The sequence below is a fragment of the Numida meleagris genome, chromosome 3, assembly GCF_002078875.1.
Source record: "Numida meleagris isolate 19003 breed g44 Domestic line chromosome 3, NumMel1.0, whole genome shotgun sequence".
Classification (NCBI taxonomy): Eukaryota; Metazoa; Chordata; class Aves; order Galliformes; family Numididae; genus Numida; species Numida meleagris.
In genome coordinates, this window is record NC_034411.1 from 41,528,257 (window position 1) to 41,541,856 (window position 13,600).

Below are 13,600 nucleotides of genomic sequence, written 5' to 3' on the forward strand. Positions count from 1 at the left end.
GCACTCACTTGCTTATGTACACATTAGCAATTGCACATGTTTGCAAAGCAGATCTTCATCAACATGAAAGTGCACAATTCTGTCTGTGCATTAATACATCAAAGTCAGGTGAGCAGCCATTTTGCAGGTATAATTGAGATTTCTTTAAGACTCATTCTTAAAACAAGAATAAAAAGAAAACCTCAAATCCAGGAAGGTTTGCATCCTGGTTTCTTATTTTCTTGGTTACAGTAAAATGAACTTCTTTTAGATGCTATGAAAGTTTAAAAATGCCAAGTATTCCTTGATATACATCCTGTTAATGTAAAGCAGCTGTATAATTCAAAATATACAACTTGTTTTTCTCAGCAATTTTAACACTCTAAAGGATGCCAATGACTGTATTGACATACAATTTTCTTTATAAAAGGAGTGTAAGGAAAGGAAACCAAACGCTAGCTAAAAATACATTGCACTTACAATATACTCCAGCATTCAAAGCTGTTGAAGCATTTAATGAAGCTATCAAAAGAAGAGCGCCTTCGAAGCTGAAGGTTTTCTGGAAGTATCCAGGCCTTCCTTCTCTTAGGCATGAAGTGGAAAGTGACTTAGTTTCCTGCCAAACTTCTTTGCATTTCTACCTACAGCGTTGGGCTATAAGGCTACAGCCACCTTAGTTTTCCTCTTACCCTGCTCCAAGAATTATCCATTTTGTGGAGCATGATAAAGCTGCTCTTGATGCTTTCTGCTTTTGAAGCTGAGCTGACCCAAAATTTCACCCCCCAAAACCTTTCCATCAGTCTGACTCTTTGGAATGTGTTTTTATAAGCTGCATGATTTTATTTAAGCTTTTCCATGCTTTTTGACGTTTTCCTACAGAAAGACAGTACAGGGTGCACTTTGTCACCAAAAATATCTGTTGAAATATCATTTCATGTGAGTGACTAAGACGATACGCCACCTCTGGAAAAAATAAATCAGCAGCCTAGCTTACAGCTGGAGAGAAAAATGTTTGGAGGGAAACTGCCTTTCTGAGAAGAAGTTAAAGACTTTGTGGAGCCAGCCAACTGGAATAGCAGAGGGACCTTGATCCTGCTCCTGCTTACTGAGAACTTTCAGTACTTCATCCAGGTCCTCTACTGAACTTTGGATTCAAGCAGAAATATTCCTGCTGTTCCATCACTTCCAAGGGATTCTACTTCCCTGTGATACCAGCTCTTATCTGCTCCTGCACCAGTCTCACTTTCCTTGTCTGCTTCACTAGCCTCTTGTTTTAAATGAGTTTAGGTAGCAGGACCTGGGAATGCTCAGCCTTTGCAACAGAGCTGAGCAGATAACTGTTCAAAGGACACTTGCTTTTCAGTTACTGCAGGAAGAGTGACACTGTGCTTTCTGTGCTTACTTCTGGGCAGCTCAGAACTATGTGTTGTACACAGATCTTCTGGCTTTGCACTCATACTCACGCTTTCTGCAAGGGATGAAACTTGGACTGAGATTTGAACTGAGTTTTGCTCTGAAAACTTAGTGGATTTTTTAGTAGCTATATGCAAGTTCTGCAGGAGTGTTTAAAGGTGTCTCAGTTTGGGATGGGCTACATTTTTATGTTATGTGCCACATTTCATTGTAAGTTAAAGTGATATCAGCCCAAAATGACATAGTTGCTCTGCATGTCAGGATAGCTCACTGAAGCTAAGGGACAGTCTGTTCCATAAAGAAAAAGGTTAAGATGGGGGAAGAGTTTTTTAAAAGGCAGAGGCTTTGTTGCTGTTGTTTTTAGCAGCAGTATGAGTAAAAATACTTTGTGTCAAAAATAAGAAAGCTAATGCAAATAATTTAGTACATAACATAGTTTTTTTTCCAAATGCCTTTTTTTTTTCTTATTTTTAGCATTGTATTTTTTTGCCTTACTTGCCAGTTAAGATTCATGAGTGACTGTAAGGAAGAGATCTTGTATAATGCCGGACTCATTTCTAGCAATAATACAGTTTTCTGCTAATACATTTGGAAAGGCTGGAACAAAGACCAAAAAAGGAGCAGGATGTACTTGGAGTGGTGTTCAGGACAACAGCAGCGGTATCTTCTCCATCAAGTGATATAGACATATGCATCATAAACTTAAGCCAGTGTATCTGAAGACTTATTGTACAGCCCTCTGTGGCCCTCAGGTAAATCCTCCTCCAGTCATTCCATTCTTTCAGTCCTTGGCTTCCTCTTTAGGTTGCTCAAAGCTGTGGTGAAACATTTGTTCCTTATGTACTGTTCTGCATTGTAGCCATATGTTAACTAGCCTTTTATTTATATTCTGTTAAAATAAATTACACTAAAATTAATCAGCCCTGGTTATACATATGAATACTCCTAGAGGATCTTTTATATCACATGCCTCTGCCATAGCTCCTATAAACACTTGCTGTTTCACATGTACAAATAACACATTCACCGAAGCAAAGAGATCATCTTTTCATTTGATGGATCAGCGTTCAACTTCTATAATGGAAAATAGCTTCCAACAAACTTATATATATTTTTTTAGTCAGTTGGCTCACTAGCTGTGTGATCTTTCATTCATTTTTGTGTCCAATTCAAGTAACAGATGTTGCCTGATAAAGTCTACTCCTTGCTGAAAGTGCAACTCTTTCTTACTGCATTACTACATCTGAGACTTAGCAATAAAATCAGAGGGATCTAAGAAAGATCCTCAGCCTGTGGAATTTCTTTACCCACTGTTTTGACAGACTATGAATCAGAAAACCTTAAAGGAAAGGTCTGTCATTTGTTGCAGCCTTCTCTGAACAGGAGAGTGGGTGGAACAGCATTTTTGAAAACCACAGTCAATGATTTATTAAGTTTTGAAAAGTGTACATCTGTTCAAGGCCCACACAGCAAATGCATTTTAATAATAAAGAAATGTCTTCTCAAGTAAAAATACTTCTTGAAAGAATACAGTACACTGTATGGCTTTTTCTTCTACCCTGATTTCCATGCAGTTCTAGCACTCTCTATTTCTAGGTCAGTAATGCTACTGAGCTCACATTCCATTTGGAGATAAATGTATTGAGGTTAGAAAAATTGCTAGCATTGTATGTTTATTTCGTATAAACTCAAACTCACCCAAAATGCAGCATGAAAACTGTTTCTTAATGTCACCAGCAAATCCAAGCAGTACTCCTCTGTCACTGCTTCAAATCACTTTGTTTCTTGGTTTTCTCTACCATCTGTGGAAATGAAGCAGCATATCCTACTTTAGAGAAGCAGTGCTGTACAGGAAAAATGGTTAATTCCCTGTCAGAGGTAACACATGCCCAAGACACAGAGGATAGACAGAGACATTTATTGAGCACAGTTCTGTTATGCATTCATGAGTACTTTTAAATTCAGTCTTGCGGAACAACATTTTACTTTTTATATATTTTTTTCTCATATACAGTTTAACTAAATTCAGTTATAAGTCTCCTTTTAAATAAACAAGAAGGGGAAGGGGAAGGAGAATGAGAGGAAGAAAGAAAGGGAGAGGGAAGGGGAGAAGGAGAAGGAGAGGAAGAAGGAAAGGGAGAGGGAAGGGGAGAAGGAGAAGGAGAGGAAGAAGGAAAGGGAGAGGGAAGGGGAGAAGGAGAAGGAGAGGAAGAAGGAAAGGGAGAAGGAAGGGGAGAAGGAGAAGGAGGAGAAGGAGGAGGAGAGGGAGAGGGAGAAGGAGAAGGAGGAGGAGGAGGAGGAGGAGGAGGAGAAGGAGAAGGAGGAGAGGGAGAAGGAGAATCCTTTCTTCTGTGGAATGTTTCACAAAGACACGTTAGGCAAAGGGAAGAGGCATAGAGATTTTCTAGGAAAGCCACAAGATCATCTGTTAGTCTAGTTTCCTTTGCAGTGCACTACTGTATATTAAAAACACCTTGGTGAATCTGAAAAGACTGTTGTTTTAACATTTTCAAAATGACCCTTCCATGCAAAAGAACCACTGTTCCTTGAACTTAGACTTTGTTTTCTTTTTCTGATTGTGTCATAAAAAAATGTTTCTGAATTGAAAGCTATGTTAATGAACCTCTGCCGCACTTCCACTGTTATCCCACCAGAATGAAAGCACATCCTGTTTGACAATTACATCAACCAACTGTACCTGTTAACAGTTTAACCCTGCTAACAGTAAAAAAAAGATGCTAGTGGAGGCCACATAGAGGCTTGTATTTGTGTTTTGTTCTGATAACACTAGAACGAAACACCAGAAAATCCCAGGCAGCCCAAAAAAACAGCATATGGAATGTATGGGTTGGAGGGAATAGCCAGTCTTCTGAGATGAATCTTCATGAAATTACATTTCTTGGAAGAATACCAGGGAATGTTGCAAATAAAACACAGTATGTGTTTAAAGATAGTGTTGTCTAGACCACTAAGGATTAGGTGTTCTTTCTTATTTTTTCAAATTAAGGCTGCCTTTTCTGTAAGATGAAGCTCAGTCACCATATATAGATGTTGGCTGTAAAGGAAACAATCTCCCCTTGTCATTCATTACTTGAATTTTTTATTTTTTATTTTTGAAAACGAAAGCACACTGTGCATGCCAGATCTTAATATCGTGAGAGCTTATGTACTTTTCTATGTATTTGATTTCCTATAGGCATCCTGTGCTTATAACTTTAAACCATTCATGTGGAGGGCATTCATTCTGTTAGAGTGCTGAAGCAATGGCTTTCATATTGTATGAGTTCAGTAATTAATTGAAAAACAGCTTAAAATAGGAAGAATTGTAGAGAAAGTTGTTTTTCTTTCGAGTGATGTAGGAAACTTTTGTGGGATTCACTAGTCACTGGCTGATATGCACAGATCCAGCCAATCTAGTCGCTGAGGTTCAGAGAAAAGATCCAGCCATCATTCTCAAAAGTGTAGCTAGTACACGATACAAGGTGCTGTTTCTAGTTTTGCTTCACCTCCCCGTCTTGACTGCTTAAGTGTATTATTGGTTCTTTCCCTGCACCTCGCTTTGAGTCTTTTCACTCCTCATCCATTTTGTTGTCTGGAACAAAGTAGGTCTTTATTTTCTTTTATCTTGTACAGATCTAAGCACTGCCTCCTAAGAAGAACTACCATTGTCTTGAATGGATGTGCTTTAGGCTAGTCACGATATCTTTTTTCTGACACTTCTCTGATCACATTATTCCGACTAACTGGGCAGGGATAGAGTTAATTTTCTTCACAGTAGCTCATTTGATGCTATATATTGGACGCAATGAAAGCAGCATTGATAACACAATGATATTTTACATATTGCTGAACTGTGCTTACACAGTGCCAAGGTCATTGTCTGTTTCCCACTCTGCCCAGCCAGCAAGAAGAATGAGGGTGCACAAGGAGTTGGGAGGGGACACAGGCAGGCCAACTGACTCAAAATGTCCATATTGATGTCCCATGCCACACACACACAGACAGACACACACACACAAAGCTGGGAAAAAGGAAGGAGGGGAGGATGTTCAGAATAATTGTCTTCCCAAGCAGCTGTTATAACTGACAGAGGCCTGCTTTATGGGAAGTAGATGAATGCCTGTCTGCTGATGGGAAGTAGAGAATGAATTCTTTATTTTTCTTTCCTTGCACATACTTCTTTAGCTTTATTTGTTAAACTGTCTTTATCTGGGCCCACATATTTTCTTGTTTTTACTTCACTACTTCTCTAACCCCATCCCAGCTGAGGGAGAGAGAGCAGCTGTGATGCTTAGCTGTCTATTGGGGTTAAGATACAATACACAAGTAGTTAAGTGACTATTCACTAAAAAAATCTCCAAAACAAAACAAAAAAGAGAGAAAAATATATCACGAAGTATGTAGCCGTGTAGTGAAGACGCCAGCTGAAAATTTTCATCCCCAAGGCTTTACAAAGACCAAAACTAAATAACCAATGTCTAATCAAGGTTTCCAATGCTATATAAGGTGTAGTCAGTAAAGCTGCAAATATTATTCCAGCATTCCATCCCAGAGCCTCCAGGTTGATGGTCTCAATAAAATTTGTCAGTTCCTCCATTTTTCCTATTGATAACACAGAAACTCAGACCTTCAAATTCAATCTCTGCTGAAGTACCATTTTGTTGATGCACTCAGCATGGCAAAACAGAAAATGTTTTTACAGCAGAAAATTAATAGTACATTTAAGTGAATTCTTAACTTCCCAAGTGGGTGTTACAAGATATTCTGTGTTTGGTTGGTAAAGCTTCTAAAGCCATCCCAGATTAGAAAAAAAGACAACCCAAACACTCTAGTCCAAAGACTCGGCCTGGCAGATTCAGCTGGTGTGAGCATAATGATTGTTAAGAGCTGGAACAATCTACACTTAATGAGGCAAGATCAAATTCATGTTCAAAACTACTCACTGTTTACCTACTGGGTGATACATATATGTGTGTGTGTAAATGAGTGGGCTCCAAATGCTGTAAAATACAGCATTTTAATCAACTGAATAATGAAAGAAAGATGAGAACAGGACAGATTTTGTATATGTAGAGAGCTGTGATTGTAAAATATATGATCAAATGTTTTCTGTAGAATTATATACTAAAAACGTTTGAATGGAGAATTTTCCTTTGTGCACAGGTTACAAAATATGCTAATTATTTTTGGGCTGAGATCTAGATAAATTATCACATCATAAATCTACAGAACATTTTGTTATTCTTAGCTGTAAATTTTTGTGAAGTGAATGGAAGCTGGATGAAACTTTTAGCAGTTGAATGACACTTTCATCTTTCATGGGTACTTAATAACCTGATCTCTGCTGGGACTTGGACCAGAAAGGTGGAATTACTAACTTTATTTTATAGTAGTTGAAATTACTTAATTAACTTGTAGGCTTAACATTTCAAAAATGGAAAATATTCAGCTCATTCTCAGAGAATGCAGAATAGCAAACCAGCCAGATGCTGATAGACCCTGGCTTCTGTAATTTTCCTGTGTCATAATTTTCCTTCTCTCTGACTAGATATATCACATAATTGCATTTTTTTTTACAACATCCTTTCAAAGTGCATGTACATTCTCAGCAGTGAGTTCTCACTGAACATGGTAGAAATAAAATTCCCAAAGAAGAGATTGATGTGGAATTTTCAGTTGTTCTAATACTGCCTTCTAGCTGTTCCTAGCTGAGGATTTTTGTTGGAATTTTTTCATCTGATTCTTTTCTTTTTGAAAATTTATGTGACCAGGCTCCTCCTAGAAACCAATGAGGAGAAAAAGAGGGCAGTTTTGCCCATGACAAGAGATCTCTTGACTACATGGGATAAATCACATCCTGAGGTGCTCTTTTCCTTCTTGACTACAGGGTATGCTTGAGAACTACTTTTCTGAAGTCACAACATCTTTTGGATAGACACTACTGTTTAGACCAATCCTACCTGTTAGGTATCAGGTCAGAACCTGCAGCTTGGATCAGGAAAGATTTCCTTCTCAGAAATAAGGTATGGAAAGTTGCAAAAACTTCACTGTTGGAATACTCAAATGACCACTGAATCTAAATTTGAAGGTGGCCTTGCTTTGAGCAGGAGGTCAGACTCTATGACTTCTAAATGTCCATTACAAACTAAAATATTCTGAGATGAAAAGTAGGACTAACAAAGCGAATTCAGCCACTTCAATTCTGGGGAGATATTATAAAGATCTAAAAATAATGAGCCGCTTACACAAGACAGATAGAAGATCAGTTGTTTCACTGTCTTTTCCACTATAATGAGGGATATCAAATGAAGTTTGTAGGAGCTACTTGAAGCAAGTAGAGACAGTTCCTCACAAAATTGGTAACAGACCTGTGGAGCAGAGATAGGACATGTATTTGAAAGATATGTCCACTGAGAATTACTAAACTTGCATAATTACGGATGACTGAAGAAGTCCATGATCAGACCCTCACTGGAGATCTGCAGAGTACTGGAGGAGGGAAACTGTCATGTATGTTTGCCTTGCTCTTACTCTTGCTTGCTTGCTGACGGGCACTGTTGCAGCAGGATTTTAGGCTCAACTACCCTTAGTTTGAAACAAAGCTGTTATTCATTTATAATTTTAGACCAAGTGTATAGAGTCCTAGATCTTTAACCCCTCTGAGCAAAATAACATTTTTATAATGACTAGCACCAGGACTGAAATATTTGTTAATTTTTGGGTTAATTATTTCTTGACTAATTCAAAATAGAAACTCATTTTAGCCTTTTTTATTTAGAGATACCTATACTAAAAAAAAAATCTGTAGCATATAATCCATATTTAACTTAAAAGTAACTCTATACATTTTTATCCTTAGCTTTTCAGTTTGTTACTCAGTCTCACAAGGAGTACAACCTGTACATTTTTAACTGGTTTTATTCTGAAGTGGTAGCAGACTCAAAATACTTTGTTCACATAAAATCTCACAATTTAGTATTAGAAATAACTTCTTAAAGTTTCTTAAATTTTAAGAAGCCTTTCTTAAATTTTAAATAATCTATGAGCATGCCTCTTACAATTCCTACAATTCCTGTTTGCCTGGAAATAAAAGATACATGAATGCTCACGAATATTCCACAAATGGATTACAGGCACCTGATGAGGTGCCTTTTGTGCATTTTGGCTTTTCTTTTTTTTAATTTAACAAAATTATGCAGTATTTTATTTTGATTGATGCTGCAATAAAATATCCATCATAGAAGACCACTAGGTTGGTCAAGCAGGACTTGGTGAAGCCTGTTGCAAACTCCAGACTTCTTAGATCTCTGCAAGTTATCTCTCTTTTTGCATACCTTTATTGCCTTCTGTTTATGTGTTGCTTCATATATAGCTTAGTTATCTTCCTTTTTCTGGCCCTTCACAACCAATCTTCATTTCCACTGTCATTTTCCTTCATTGGTGAAAAGTCCTATTCCTGCTTCTACTGAAGTCTCTCTTCATTACTTTTTAGGTTTTTTTTCAAACAAGATGCTAGTTCTTACTTTATTCATGCTGGTGCTTTTCCTTTGGAAGATACCTCCCAAAAACAAATCCTTATTTCCTTTAATTCTCTCGTTGGAATTCTCCTTTTACCCATAGAAAACTTGCCTGTTCCTCAGTGAACATGGTGATTAATACTGACATAGAAACATAGAAGGGCTTGGGTTAGAAGGGACCTTAAAGATCATCCACTTCCGAACTCTCTGCCATGGGCAATGTTTCTATCCACCAGATTAGGGCTGCCCAGGATCCCATCCAATGTGGCCTTGAATGCCTTCAGGGATGGGGCATCCACAGCTTGTCTGGGTAACCTGTTCCAGCACCTCACCACCCAATGAGTAAAAAATTTCCTCCTGATATCTAATCTAAGTCTCCTCTCTTCGTAGCCATCCTCTGGACACTCTCCAAAAGCTTGACATCTGTCATGTACTGGGGGCCCCACACCTGGACGCAGTACCTTAGATGGGGCCTCAGGAGGGCAGGGAGGGGAGGACAATCACCTCTCTCAACCTGCTGGCCACACCTCTTATGATGCAGCCTGTTCTTCTATTAAGCTCCCCTACCTCTATCTTATCTTAAATTTCACTGTAAAAGACTTTGTCTTAGGATCTATCTTCTTTTTCTGACCTTGGTTAACTGGCCATGATTTAGATTCCTTATCATTTCAAAAATAGACAGAAATAAACAAGGAAGTTTTAAAGCTAAATGAATTAAACAGTGAAACATACATTCTCTTTTCCATGTGGAATTTATCAATAATTTCCCACAAAGTTTGGTTTTGAACAGATCCTGAGAAAATTGTGTGCTGAGAACTTAGAAAACAGTATCAGTTTTGCAGATTTGAAATAGAAGTTTTGCACTGCGATAATTTATATGATTCACACATGCAAATGCAATCCTAGACAGATGTCACAGAATGGAAGCAGGAGAAATACAAAAAACTAACAATCAAAACAGAATAATTGTAATACAGATAAGAGTAAGACCTCATTTTAATCATAGAGTTTTGTTTTCCCACGTTTTTTATCAAGAGAGGAGCTACATAAGTTACCATTATTTTTATTTACTGCTGACACTTTAGTCAAGCCTAATAACCATTCCTGCAGAGAGTAGTTGTACTGGTAGGCAGATCAAATATAAGCCAATGCACCTGAGTTCTGTAACATTTAATTTCACAAGCATAATATGGTCCTCATTCCATTATGATGTAATTGGCAGCATCATTAAAGAGCCAAAGAAAACAGATGATACATCAGCTGATACCATTAGGACAAAATATACTCAGGAAAAATCCTTCAGTGACAGATGTGTAATGCATTCATTATTTGTAAAATGTCAACCGAGTATTTGTTTTGCGTCACTGCACACTTTAAACATAGAGCCTCATTCTGTCGGCTTCTTCCCAGTTTTATCTGGCAATCTTGTTTTATTACCTAGATAGTATTAATTTTACCTGTATTTATTATCCCTCCTTGAAAAGACTGTCTGGATTAAGCACACTGAAAAAAATATCTTAGACCTACCAGTAACAATCTGTCTTTACAACAATCAAGCAAAGGTAAAATTTTGTCTGAGCTCACTTATCTTCCATTCAAAACTTATCAAGGCATATTTCCATTGTGATTTCCCCTGGCCATGCTAGACTTAGAATAGGGTTCACTTTTGTCTACTTTCCTTGGTCTCGCAACCCATTCTCAGAGGTCTCAACAGCAATTCCGGGAAGCATCCCTCCAGATATCAAAACGACTGTGAGCTCATCTGGTCACAGCAGTCTCCTTCAAAACAGATGTTAATATGAATCCCTGGTGAGTGAGCTGAAGATGGGTCTCTCCATATGTAGGGACAATCTTAGACATAGGAATACTCATTGTCTCCTCTTCCTCTTCCAACCACATTTTGCATTCAAAATCTCCATAGCTACACTGCCATCTCACATGTGGTCCTCTGGATTTGCCTCTGTCATCATGCATTGATGAGATAGCTCTGGGGAGGTAGGAGTTAGGCCACCTGTTTGTCTAGTTCCTAAAGAAAGCTGCCTCAGTGCTCAACCCAACCAAAAAAAAGGAATCTCTTCTGCACAGGGAAAGATGCACAACTTGAGATGCTCAAGGAAGCTCCATGAACAATATGCAGGCATCTGCGGACCTTAGTCACCTCAGGAAGCTAGAAAGGGTGTTTGGTATCCTTATCTTGAAGTCAGGAATTTCAATGATATTTGTATGTTTCCAGGCTCTTTTTTTTTTTGGATCTTATCCTTGAACACATTACAAATGCCTGAGAATCATATAATCTTTTTTTTTTTTTAATTTTCTAGTTTCATAATATTTCCAAGCAATTTTTTGTTCCTCTGTTCTGTGAATCCCTTCCCAAAAATATTTAGTTTGGCTGACAGTGAAATTAAGCAGAGTAGCTGACATCTGTCATGGATTAGTAGACTGAAAAATTACAGGAAACAAATTTGTTTATCTATGACTGGTACCATTCGAAATGCCTTTTCAGTTCCCTTGTGACGCTAGCTGCCTCGTGCCTGTGGCTTTCCATGTATGTATCTACTACCGAAATTCTTCATATTTCTCTGTTGTTTACCAAAATAATAATCACCATAAGTTACACGTGCAAATCAAGTCTATAAGTCAATTACTGCAGAGGGAAAATGCTTCCCTTCTAACTAAAAAATGGTGGTGAATGGTCATTCCTTTATCCCATCAGATGACAATCCCTGAAGAGATCAAAGTGTCTTGTACCAGGCATCAGTCAAAATACAGAATGAAAGCATGCACTCTGCAGTGTTTTTTGTTGTGTTTTAACCTGGCAGTCAGCTAAACACCACAGAATTATTCACTCACTCTCCCCACAGTGGGACTGGGAGAGAATTAGGAAAAAGAAAGTAAAACAAATGGATTAAGATGAAGACAGTATAATAGGATGGAAAAGAAGGGGAAAATAAAAGCAAAAGAAAAGAATATACAAAACAAGTGCTGAACAAATGCAAGTGCTCACCACCAGATAAATGATGCTCAGTCAGCCCTTTAGCATGGTAGCCCCCATGGCCAATTCCCCATTTTTATTGTTTAGCATAATTCCATACAGTATGAGACATCCCTTTGGCCAGTTTGGGTCAGCTTTTCTGGCTCTATCCCCTCCCAGAAACTTGTATACCTGCAGCTCCTCACTGGCAGGGCATCATGAAAAGCTGAAGTATCCTTGACTTGGTGTAAGCACTGCTCAGCAACAACTAAAATGTGCTATTATATATATACATGCTATAAAAGATTATTTTCATCCTTAATCCAAAACATGGTACTGTATCAGCCAGCATGATGAAAATTAACTCTATCCCAGCTGAAACCAGGATATTGTTTAAATGCAGGAACATGAGTAGTGGTATGGACCTCAGGGAGCATATGTATATTCTTAAAGACACACAAAATTGCACTGTAGTCCAAATATCTAAGATAAAATACAGGAACAATGTTGATGAGCCCTTGTTTGCTCCTTTTCAGTCCCTTCGTTGCTCCTGAGAGAAAAACTGCATTTCAAATTGATATTTTACAACCTACTTTTTCCCCTTTTCTCTTCATTGCTGCTTCCTAGTTTCTGGGGAAAAAATCTTAAAGGAACTCCTTTTCATACCATAATTTATAGTAATTCCATGGGTTATTACTCGAAAATTGGTTCACTATTCTTATAGACCTATAAAATCTTTAAGTAATCTTTCCTTGAGTGATAAAGCATGTATTGGTCAGTAAAGTAAAAAAATATAATTTGGAACACACATAGGGATCAGAGCTGTTGAGTAATAAGATATTGCATTGGATTTAACTATGATTTAAGATCCTTGAAGAAGAGAAAAACAGAAGATGGGGGACAACATTCAACTATAATTCAAGTGCAGGGTAGAAAAGATAAAGGAAGTAGACAGAGTGCAGTACATATGAAATGACTGTACTCAGGAAGAGTAGACAAAAGAAAGAGAAAACATTATCTTGGAATATTCTATCAATTACAGCCTTAACATACATACTAACACAACCTGAAACTGATGCCTCATATAATTGACAGATATTTTGTTGGGATTACTTAGCCATTTAAAAATCAAAAATCTGGCCCAAACTACCTGTAGAGGATCCCCATACTGACAGTGCCACAGGGAAATATCTTGAGAAGATGATTCAACCTGTCCTGATATAAGTGAAGACAGTTGTCCCATGGAGGTGCCACTGTTTCTTTCATGCATGTAGTCAGAGTCTAGGCTTTCACTTTAGGACAGTTAAATTGGGAGATAAGTCCCACTCCCTTAAGCTACATGAGCAGATCTTATAACACTCATCTTTTCTAAGTGAAAGATTTGTACGGTGGACAATATCTGTAAAAGATTTGTTGCAATCACAGAGAAAATAAAAGTGCTTAAAATTTTTCTTTTGTGGATAGTTTAGTAGCAACAATAAAAAAGTAGCATTGGGAAATTTATCATCAAACCACAAACTTCATTAGAAAGAGCTTGCATAATAACATCAGACATGTTGAACAAGAAAGCTAAGAATTCAGTTTTGCAAGTTCTTATTCACATATGTTCCCTGCAGCAGTCTTGCTCTAAGGAAATATTTACCTCTTTTTTTCTCAATAAACTCTAGAACACAACTATCTGTTAGGTGTGACATGATGCTTTATACCTCTCACATTGCCA

The 13,600-nt window shown here is 37.7% G+C and overlaps 1 long non-coding RNA gene across 1 annotated transcript in view; it reads left to right on the forward strand.

The window, feature by feature from the left end:
- LOC110397165 overlaps positions 271–13,600 on the forward strand; it is a 32,939-nt gene continuing 19,609 nt past the window's right edge. The window contains exon 1 of the long non-coding RNA XR_002437584.1: positions 271–2,144. This is a non-coding gene — a long non-coding RNA (uncharacterized LOC110397165). The remainder of the gene's footprint in view (positions 2,145–13,600) is intronic.